Source organism: Cibotium barometz, chromosome 33, assembly GCF_041138505.1.
Source record: "Cibotium barometz isolate CiBa-2024 chromosome 33, ASM4113850v1, whole genome shotgun sequence".
In the NCBI taxonomy this organism is placed as follows: domain Eukaryota; kingdom Viridiplantae; phylum Streptophyta; class Polypodiopsida; order Cyatheales; family Cibotiaceae; genus Cibotium; species Cibotium barometz.
This window is the reverse complement of record NC_141078.1, coordinates 3737449-3749118: the sequence shown is the minus strand read 5'-3', so window position 1 is coordinate 3749118 and position 11670 is coordinate 3737449. Positions and strand designations below refer to the sequence as shown.

Sequence of the window (11670 nt, the reverse complement as noted above, 5' to 3'; positions counted from 1 at the left end):
GAGCAGAAGGGATCAGGGGGCTGAGAACCAATGGGAGTTTGTACGACAAATTCCAGTGACAAAGGTCTTTCAGGATGACCCACTTCAAGAGGTCTATAAGGACTCTTTAGAAGGATATTATGCCACAACTAGATTGCCAGAGCTAGATCTTCCTCTAGCACTTGTGGTGGTAGTCGAGAAGCTTGCAGGATATAAGAACCGAATCGTTGATAAATGGGCCAATGAATACTGAACCTTAGATTGGAAGGAGATTCGTGAGCTCACGTGGAGAGGACAACCATTATTCATGGAAGTGTTCTAAACTAATACAGCTAAACCAGGAGAGACAGCCTTTCTTGTAGAAACTGTTGCTCCTCCCCTACGAGAGTTCACTAGAGAGGGACCCTCAACATCAAAGTGGACCACTGCAAAAGTAGCCCAACTCTAGCACCAAGATATTATCCTACACCAAAAGTGCGACAACAGATCACACCCCAACAACGTTTCTCTCACTATGACAATCAGAGGAGGGTAGGGGAGCCAACTCGGCCTCCCATAAATGCACCTCCTGAAATGCGGGTAACAAGATCTTTGGAGAGGGTTGGTGAGGCAGGTAATAGGGGACCCACACCAATTTGGGATGCATATGGACCATCTTACCAAAGAGAGGAACCACTGAGAGTGAGAGGCCGTAGGCCTGATGATGAGTATTCAAGACCAGTAAGGCCATCAACTCTTCTAGAAACTGGTAAAGAAGTACGAAGGGTCAGGAGATCCATATGACCATGTAGCAGCATTTAGGCAAGCAGTTTGAGCTGAGAAAGTGACTGACAAGGCTCACTCTTGAGGGAAAGGCCCTTGCTTGGTTTCAGGCACTAGAGGCTTTAGACAAATCTTCTTTACGAGTTTTGGAAGAGAGATTCGTTGCTGCTTTTTCCTTGATGGGGATTCAGCATGACACAGTAGCAAACATCTACTCTTTCAAGCAAGGCGAGACTGAGAGTGTTAGAGACTGTGTAAATAGGATGAAGCAGTACATTAATCGTTGCCCAGAAAATGAGAAGCCCACCCAGAGTCGATTAATTTCTCTCAAAAATTCAACACTGCACACACATCTCTATGCAAAGAAGCATACAAATTTCAATGAGTGTTGCCATGATGCTATGGATTTCACAAATAACTTCAAATTCCAAGATGGTACTGGCCCTGAGGTGCAACCTAGAGATCAGTGGGGTGATGACCAAAGTTCAGGGTCTAGCGCACTAGTAAATCCAGACCAGATAGCTAACCTAGTACTAAGGAGATTGGGACAAATCTATCGCCCACCCATGCAGCCACAACAGCAGCAGCAGCAGAAGCGAATGAGGAGTGTACTACCTATAGGTCCTCATCTTTGTGGAGCATGTGGCGGTAACCATAAAATCGAAGAATATAATACCTTTTCTTCTCTAGTCACAAACCAACCACAAAGAAGTGATGCAAAGCATGTGCTTGGAATTATACCCACACCACACAGGAATATACTCGCATTGCAAGAATGAGACAGGAGTGTGAAGGGGTGTAGTGGCTCTACAAATGCATCAACACTATACTAATTTTGAATGTAAGCCACCGATGGCACAAGATCAAGCATGACCTGTACTTGGAGCGCTCAACCTCCTACTCCTGGGACTGCTCCTGTGAGGGTTGTTGACTACGACAATTCAAGTAGAGACTTGGTAAACCCAAGCTATGTGGAGTTGGAATATGCATCATATTCATCCAAGGAAAATCTCTTTCAAAGTCTCGCATATCCAAGCCAAGCACTGGACCTCAACCGGGGGAACAAAATTCTTTGATGTTGCTAGGCGGCTACCAACCTAGGACTCTAGGCCCCTCAGGTCAATGGCAGTAAAGGAAAGTAGAAGCCAAACTAGTGGGCTTCTGTTATGAGTGTGGAGAAGCCCATTGGGCTCGAGATTGTCCACATCGCCAAAGGCAAGCAGCTCGATCCAATACAACAGTACCATAATTTCCACCAATTGAAAGATATTGGCTAGGGTGTTGTGTAGAACACTTGCTGAAACCACATGAGGAAGGCACCTCTCAACCAAAGGTCTCAGTCAACTTTGTAGAGGCAGTTCCATCGCCACCTTCATCAGAGAATAGGATGTCGTGTCACTTAGAGTCATGACTAGATCACAGACACGAAATGCCAAAATGCAGACTGATGAGACACCTCAAACTAGGGATGCAAAGGCAAATCTAGTGGACAAGACCCTACATTCCAATAGAAAAAGAACCACTAAGAGAAAAAAGAACCGCAACAAGCAAACTAAGAGTGCATCCACTAGTTCTCAAGAAGTCTCTAAACAAAACATGAAGGATCAAGCTTTTACATCCCAAGAAGTGCATGAAGAGCATCAACCTCAACCTGGGACAAGATGAGGCTATTACAACCGAGGATAGTTCACGAGGTTCTATTTTTGTGGATAAGGTGAACGAGACTCTAGATGCCATCATTGATGCTCATAGAAGTCGCATTGCAGCTTTATCTGAGCTACCCAAGAAGCTTCAAGAATACCCAAACCCTCGTGAGGAGAAGATCAATCTAGCTGTACATCAGCAACTCATTAGGGAAGCTCAATTAATACTTGAGGGCCCACCTCCACCTATCCCTCGGGGCCCCACCTCTCTTAAGCCAACATTAGAAACCATACCAGAAGTGTCATCAAGTTGGGAAATGAAAAGTGAGCTGATCTCACAAGCTCATAGTAAGAAGTCTGCACCAATCGCCACCCCATTGAAAGAAGGCATTCTGCCCACCACCTAGTCTTGCCTTCCCATGCAATGATGAAGTTATTGATGCTAACGAGGACATGGCAAATGAGATGTGGACAGTAGTTCATGAGAACGTTAATGAGAATATGTCCTCTATTATTTCACCTCCATTCTTTGAAGTGGATTTTACCAGGGGCACAGAAAACAACGTTAGATGCCCAAGCACCCAGGAGGAAGTTCAAACAATTGTTTCTCCTAGAAGTAAGCATACAATGAAAACCTTACCATCTTATTTGGGAGAATATGAGAACTGTTCTCAAACCTTGAGGATACCCTCCATGCATAGAAGGTTGACAAAGGAGATGGATATGGGTATCGTGCAAGTTATTTTGTCAGCACCAATGGCTTGTACCTTACCTTTGCTTGATTTGATAAAGCTTCGACCAGAGTTGTGGAATGATATTGCCAAGTGTTTGTCAGAGTAGATATTGCTACAAAAGGGTCATCATCATTGTACTATACACCCTGAGACAAAGCATGTTATGCCAGTTCCTATCAACAAAGTAGGAAAATTTTGTGAGGACGATCAGGGAAATGCTACCCTCCCATTAGAAGTGCGAAAAGTAGCTTCAACTGCAATACTTGATAGTGGTGCAGGAGTGGGCATTGTGACAAGGTCCATTTGGGAAAAGTGGGGCAAACCAACTATTAGGAGTACCAGGATGCGCTTGCAGCTAGCAGATGGAAGCTTAGAACATCCCATTGGGCTGCTAGAGAACATATTTGGTCACCACATGTGGGATTGAATATGAGCACACATTTGCAGTAGTGGATTTTGGAAAGCATCCAAACTATGAAGTGATATTGGGTAGACCATTCATGCAACAATTTAAAATGATTCAAGATTGGGGATACAATTATTTGTACCTCCGACATGATTCTATCATCACAAGGGTCAACCTAAAGAATCACTCATATCATGATGTAACAAGGTCTCCAATAGATGAGTTTGATTTTGCTTCATCTGAGGGCTCAAGAGTTACATTGTCAGATGGGCGAGAAGATCTGTGGATGTGTGGAGCCTCATGTAAGGATTTCAACACTAAGAGACTTAAGGGTAATCGAAGTGTATCAGATGAGGCATACATTCCACAACCCTTCCCTGAGCACTTAATTGATCCCCTAGAATGGAGTCATGTCCTTGCAACATTATCGACATGTGCTTTACCTAAGCCAATTCAATTTTGTGACTTAGATGGATATGATATTATTCCTATACGAATGGTACAACCACGTGACCTTCTAGATGATTTGTACTATGGGGATGCATCCACAAAAGCACTGCATGTAGAGGAAGTCTCAGTGGAGGATTTAACACTCGAATCTGCTAATGATGCTGATAAGGAAGATGGATGGGACTTTGATTTTGATGATGATGTGATAATCCCCGAGGAAGAGTTAGGAAAGGCACGCCTACTCTTGAGAGGAAGGGAGGTTCAAGTAGAGATCCCTCGAAGCCGACCTAAACGTAAATGCTATAAGAGCCATAAGAGAATCCGTAAACAAGATGAGAGGAAACGATGTAAGAGAATACAAAAAGAAGACGAGGAGTTTAAGAACGAACACTTTCGACCACCACCTCACTTCTCAGGAAAGAATGGATATCTATACTATGTCCAAGCACAAGATAGTATCAAAGACCAAGTAAAACGATCAGATGGATTCCAGGAGAAAAGCTAAAAACTGTTAGCAAAAATTACAAAAAAATAAAAAAACAAAAAAACAAAGAAACCAAAACAAAAACTCAAGTCTCAAACAGATTCAAAAGAGAGTGTCGGAAGTGCAAAGATAAAGGTTGAACGAAAAACTTTGATGCAAGATTGCAAAAGAGAGCTCAAAACCGCATGGTCTTCAATTAGTGATGACTCAAGTGGACAAGAACAAGGTCTCAATGTTCCCCCCAACTTCACATAGTACACTCTTCAAGATCGGAAGATTGTTCTTCAACGGCCCATGCGACAAAAGCCAAGCATGCCAGCAGGGGTTTCATATGATGGTCCAGAAGATGCAAAAAAAAATGATATCGCTGAGCCCGGAAAAGAGCCTCGCTATGTGTGGATTGCCACATACTTGTCCTTAGATGAGGAGAAGTTATTAATTCAAACAATAAAGGAGTATCACAATGTTTTTGCTTGGAGTTATAAAGACCTCAAAGGAGTTGATCCAAGCATATGTCAGCATATAATTCCATTGCGAGAGGATGCAAAGCCTTCCAAGCAACGTCCTTATACTTACAAACAATGAGAATTTTGCACAAAAGATAAAAGAAGAAATAGACAAGCTCTTAGAGGCAAAATTTATCTATGAGATTGAACACACTGAATGGGTCTCCCCGGGGATGGTCTCCCCTATGGTAGTGGTAGCCCAAGAAAAATGAAAAACTTTGAGTATGTGTAAACCTCAAGAAGGTAAATGCAGCTACTGTATGTAATCATTACCCACTTCCAATCACGGATCATGTTTTGGAACGTGTTACAGGGAAAAAGGCATATAGTTTCTTGGATGGATTCTCCGGTTACAATCAAGTGTCAATTGATCCAAAGGATCAACACAAGACAGTCTTTGCTACTATTGAAGATGGCATCTTTGCCTATCGTGTTATGCCATTTGGTCTAACAAATGCACCTGCAACCTTTCAGTGGTTAATGAGTCATGTATTCAAGGAGTACCTTAGGCTATTTCTTGAGATCTTCATGGATGATTTATGTGTTCACTCACAAGAGCGTGATGATCATATAGAACACTTGAAACTTGTGTTTCAAAAGTGTCAAGTTTATCGTATATGCTTGAATCCTGACAAGTGCAAATTCATGGTAAGACAAGGGAAGATTTTGGGCCATATTGTTTCTCGAAATGGGATTTCAACAGATATAGATAAAATTGATGTCATTGTCTCATTACCTCAGCCTATCAACCCTAAAGGGGTACAAATATTCATGGGACATTGTGGCTATTATCGTAGATTCATCTACATGTACGCTGTCCTAGAAAGACCATTATATGCTCTTCTTGTAAAGTTTAATTGGACTGACGAGTGTGAGGAATCCTTTGAAAAGTTGAAGCAAGCATTAGTGTCTACACCCATCTTATGGACACCAGATTCGAACCAAATCTTTCATGTCCATATTGATGCTTCAAACTTTGTAATTGGATGTATTTTGGCTCAATCGGGAGAACATAATAAGGATTTCCCAATCTCATATGCGAGTCGACAGTTGAACAATGCTGAGAAGAATTATACCACAACAGAAAGAGAAGGTTTGTCCATGATATATGCAGTGAAAAAGTTTCGCCATTACCTTTTGGCAAACAAATTTATATTTTTTGTGGACCATCAAGCACTGCTATATTTGGTGAATAAGCCTTGTGCAATTGGAAGGATTGTGAGGTGGTTCGTCATCCTTCTTGAGTTTGATTTTGAAGTGGCAGTCCAAAAAGGAACAACTCATCTTAGGGTAGATCATTTGTCTCGAATCACCTCTGGAGAAGCTCCAGTGGTGGGTGTGGATGATGATTTGTTAGATTCAACACTTTTGCTTGTAGAGACAGCTCCTAAATGGTCTGAACCCATCTTAGAAATTTTGACAAGTGGGCAGATACAACTAGCGGGTCCTAATGTGGACCTATGGTTGGCGACCATTCAAGTTAATCTCAGGGAGATTATATTGTCAGGGTAATGATGGAGTGTTGCGGCTTATACCTAACCCTGACCAATATGAGGAGATCTTGGAATGGGCACATGAGGGTATTGGTGGAATCCATGCATCAGCTACTACTTGTGTGCGATGTATAACTCAAGATGGGCAATGGTGGCCTACCCTGCATGCGGATGCTGAAAAATTTGTTCGTAACTCTGCGTCATGTCATATTCAACAACCAATTCATCATGTCACATTATTCCAAATTTCAACTATACCAAGTTGGAGTAAGTACATTTTGGACTATCTTCAACATGGTCATACTGATCAAACAATTCCTAAATATTGAAAGCATGCTATTGAAGTTGAAGCGGCCAAATATATGCTGATAGAGGGCCAACTCTACAAGAGGGGCAAGGATGGCAACTTGTGCATGTGTGTATGTGAAGCTGACTACTTGAAAATCTTGACTCATGCTTAATCTACTTCAATGATGCTAAAATAGATTAAGAGAATGAAGTGGAGCTATACTCATTGGAGCTTGATGCTTATTAGAGTACAATAGAGAGAGAGTTAGAGAGTTGCCATAGCTTGAGAGCTCAAGCGCTTCACTCAATAGCTTATGAGAATGCCCAAAAACGTCCACTTTCTTTAGCTAACATCTCTTTTGTAGAGAGGTCACTAACCCTAATCCTAGCCTCTTTCACACATGGGCAGAAAACCCCATAAGTGAGCCTTGCTTAATACACTTAGAACTCTCATTTAGAACCCACATTGTCCTAAAACGATTTACATTGCACTTTGGCACAAAAATATGGAAAAATTATGTGCGTCTTTATGTTCCAATGGCTACAATCCCGCTCTCTCACATTAATTGCTACCGGCCTCCTTCCATAATCCGTGTTCCCGTGAGTGTTCCCGTGGAACAGTGTTAATGGTGGGTAACTTTTCTATATCTCTACAATTAGGGTCCGCTAATCTTTTATCATCATACTTGCTTTCATTTCCTTCACCTTAATGATTGGCTCTCTTTGTCTCCATATGGAACAACTATTTTGATTTGGACTTCTCGTGGTGTAAAGATGGTACATCTATTATCAAAGGCAGATTCAATTATTAGAGGTCCAAAAATGGCTATTGGGAAAAGGAGTGGTTATAGAGTGAGCACAAACAAGAGAGTAAGGGGCGAGGTCCTATTATCTATCTTTTCTGGCGGCGAGAGCTGTAAATAGGGAGCACATGCTAGTTTTTTTGGTGGTATATTGCAAGCAAACGAGCCACCGAGAGAGAGAGAGAGAGAGAGAGAGAGAGAGAGAGAGAGAGAGAGGGGGGAGGGGGAGGTAGGGAGGGAACCCATTATGATGAATGTAACAAAAGAATACAATCATGACACAAAGGAATACATTAGAAGAGAATTATGATATACTTAAATGTGAACTTCAATGAAGCTTTAGAGAAACCATCTTCTTTACAAGCTAACAATAAATGAATTCTCATTTCTCTTTCTCGCAAAACGTTCTAAAGCCAAATAAATCACTAAGGCATCCTAAAGACTGCCCAAAATAGACCAAGCAAATGGGAAGTACAATCTTCTTTCAAAGCAATTTAACTCCTAAAAGTAGGAAAAAAAAAGAGTAACCAAGATGTGAAGTACTAACACATAAGGCTCTCTGTGTTGCATGCTATTTAGAGGGGTTAATAAAGATGCAACACAATGTCAACAATGTGAGGAGAGCCACTATAGGGATGATTTGCAAGGTGATAAAGTTCCCTGAAAGGTTTTGAGACACTTCCCTATCATTCCTCGCATCCAATACATTTGGGAAGTACTTACATTGCACTAGAAGCCCCACAATTTCTTTGTTCCAAAATGCTTTGTGGTTGTATTTCCAAGGTCCATATACCACCATAGTTATAATTTATTGGTTCAATACATGCGCACTATCTAGCACATATTTCTTTAACAAAGTCACATGGAAAACGTCATGTTTTGCTACTACAATAGTTTTAGCTTATAACCTTGGTCAAGAATAACATTCTAAACCTTTAAAGGTAAAAAAAAGTATTAATTTCTTAAATTTTTCCAACTTGATGGTTAAGATATGTAGAGAGGGTTCCAATTCTGATGATGTGAGATGGTGAGAGCAGAGATGTCACGTGCACGCCCGTGCCATGGCTTAAGCTTTAGCATGAACTTTCTAAATCCCTCATTAGTGAGCAGAAGCATCTTCATCATCAGTATAGCGGACACATCTTCATCATCACTATAGCAGAATCATCTTCAACATTAGCATGGTCTACAATAGCATCATCATCAGTACCATAGCACTAGCAGCATCACATCATCATCATCATCTTCATTTGCAGCATCATATAGTGCATGAGGGGCTTGGTACACTGTCGACAGCCAATAGTGCTATCCAGCTTACAGTCAGCATAACGGGCAATAGCAAGGCATGGGGTGTGACCAGCCGCCATAGTGAAGCGTAGGAGTGAATAAAGCCAATCAACATTTGTTTGTACACCCAAAGTTGGTCGACTTGCCGTCTATACTGGCGGATTAGCCCTTATGCAACTCAAGCATATTCAATAGTTTGTAAGGGGATAAAAGCATGATAAGGTGGACTGAAAACCTGTGTCTTAGACAATGGTCTACAACTAGTTGTGAAACACTTTTATGTAGAGTTAAAGAAATAAAACATGGCACTAGAAAAATTGCTAAATACATCTTATGATGATATTAAATCCACTAATATTGGTTGTCTTCAAGTGTGGTAGTAACCAATGCAACTGGTGTAGAAAGTGTACCACCTTATCATGCTTTCACTCGTCATAGTTCAGTTCATAAATCAACATTCAGTCATAGCAAGAGTAGAATAAATGTGAAAGGGCTAGGATCAACCCCTATGGGGTTGACCACAAGCCTCATTCAAGTAAAAGCATCAGTTACCTTTTTGTAACATAGTTATACAACAAAACCTTACGCACTAATCTCTCTCCTCTGTGTCTTAATCATAAGTAATTAGCATCAATGTTATTAAGTATGCTTAGGGCTATGGATCAGTACACATACTCAAGATTAAGCCATGGCATAGGCGTGCACATGTTAAGAGAGGGCTACTATCCAGAGGTAAAACTATAGAAGAAAACTGATGATGCACTGTAGCAAAGAGTGGGTTCTTTGTAGAGCTCCTACCCAAGAAAGGGTGCAACACTAGGACTTTCTAGGAGGTCATCCATCCTAGTACTATACACGCCCAAGTGGGCTTAACTACGGAGTTCTGATGGGATCCAGTGTATTAGCTCACTAGTATGACCACACCACATTAAAGTATGCGAATCCAGGAGAATACAAGAAAAATAGAGGAGGAGGTTTCCCGTATCATAAACATTCTAGGTTTCCAACACATTGAAGGGGCATTTCCAAGAGAGAAGCGGGGGCATCCAAACACCCTTCGCAGAATATAGTCCTCCTTGCACATCCTTTCAAGTCCACCCATGTGGAAACTTAGACAAATACTCCTCCCCACATCCATCCAAGTCCACCGTGTGGTCACTTACACAAATACTCCTCCTGATATCCTTCCAAGTCTGCCCACGTAGACACTTAGACAAATACTTCCACGACATGGAATGACATGGCTTCGGGGTTGTGTGATGGCACTAGCTCCTGGGTGGCGAGGGCGGAGTCATGGCATGACATGGTCTCAGAGGGGGTGGGCTCACCCCACAGCTCTTGGGGCAAAGCGGGGTCACAACACTGCATAGCTCTTTGGGGGGCACCGCACAATTACTATCAGATGGCTAGAAACGTTGATAATGCAAATTCTCGTGATGACAAGGGTGCTACAGTACTTGAATGGTGATGAAGAGCCTAGAGATCTATCATCCCAATTGGTGCAAGGTCTAGTGATAAGGGTACTGTGATACCTGAGGGGTGGTGAGGAGCAGAGATGGATGTTGTCCTAATGTTGTGAGATGGTGAGTAGAGATCATTGCTATCCTGAGGTAAACTATAGAAGAAAAATGATGATGTGTTGTAGTACAGTCTGAGCTGTTGTCCCAAGATGTGTACTAATGATAAAACGTTGCTGTGTTGTATAGTAGGAGAGATTGGGTTGCTTTTAGATGGCTAGAAGCATTGATGATGCAAACTCTCATGACAAGGGTGTTGCGTTACAACCTGAATGGTGATGAAGAGAAAAGAGGGCTACCATCATGAGTGGTGCAAGCTCTGGTGACAAGGGTTGTGTAGTACCTGAGGGGTGGTGAGGAGTAGAGAGGATTGCCCTCCTGAGTGGTGTCGATGGTGAAGATAAATAGAGAGAGCATGGGGTTTGACCAGCCATAGTGAAGTGTAGGAGTGAATAAAGTCAATCAGCATTTGTTTATCCACCCAAAGTTGGTTGACTTGCTATCTACTGCTGAATGGTCCTTACTGAATGGTCCTCAAGCAACATATATAAGTAACTCAAGCATATTCAAAAGTAAAACAATTGTTATCGGCTACTACCACACCTCCAAGAGGGAGCTCAACACATTCACCTAAAAGATGAGCAATAGATCACAACTATTGTAGGGCACTTATTAACAATGCTTTGAACTTGAGTCCCTTGAGGGCTCCAAGCTTGCTTGTTAAGCTCCAACCTCCAAGCTCCACCTCCACACTGTCACACCGGAGAGTCGCTTGCACCGTCACATAAGGCAATCACTCTCTCTCTCACTCTCCCACATAAGCATGAATCACATAAGCATAGAAGAGGAACAATGCTAGAATTCTCTCTCTCTCTCTCTCAATCTCTCTCAATACTCAAGGAAGAGCTCTCTATAGCACAAAGCGGATTGTGTCTTTTTATTATGAGAAAATGTCTTATATACATTTGGCTCTTATTCACACTTGGGCGTCCATAATGTAAAACTTTTATAGTGCCATTTCATGACACTTATTAATGTCCTCAATTGGAGGATCATGTTTGTTAATCCAAAACGCGATTAACATCCCCCTTTCTTAATGTAGGTTCTATCCGCAGAACCTGTTAGCAAGGTCTAAAGACCCGGTCACACTGAATTCCCCTAGAACCAAAACGGTTTTACACAATCTAACTTCCGGAAAATGAGTATAATAAGATTTTGATAGGAAATCTTGACGTAATACGTTTCTGTAATGAAAATGGAGTATACTTGGAGTGAACGATGTATCTTTTCGTGTAGAAACTAAGGTAGAAATGGAAGG

General features: G+C 41.7%; 1 pseudogene; it reads right to left on the bottom strand.

Moving 5' to 3' along the window:
- Nucleotides 1-9640: 9640 nt before the first annotated feature.
- LOC147619205 (5S ribosomal RNA) lies at nucleotides 9641-9761 on the bottom strand (annotated as a pseudogene).
- Nucleotides 9762-11670: the final 1909 nt, after the last annotated feature.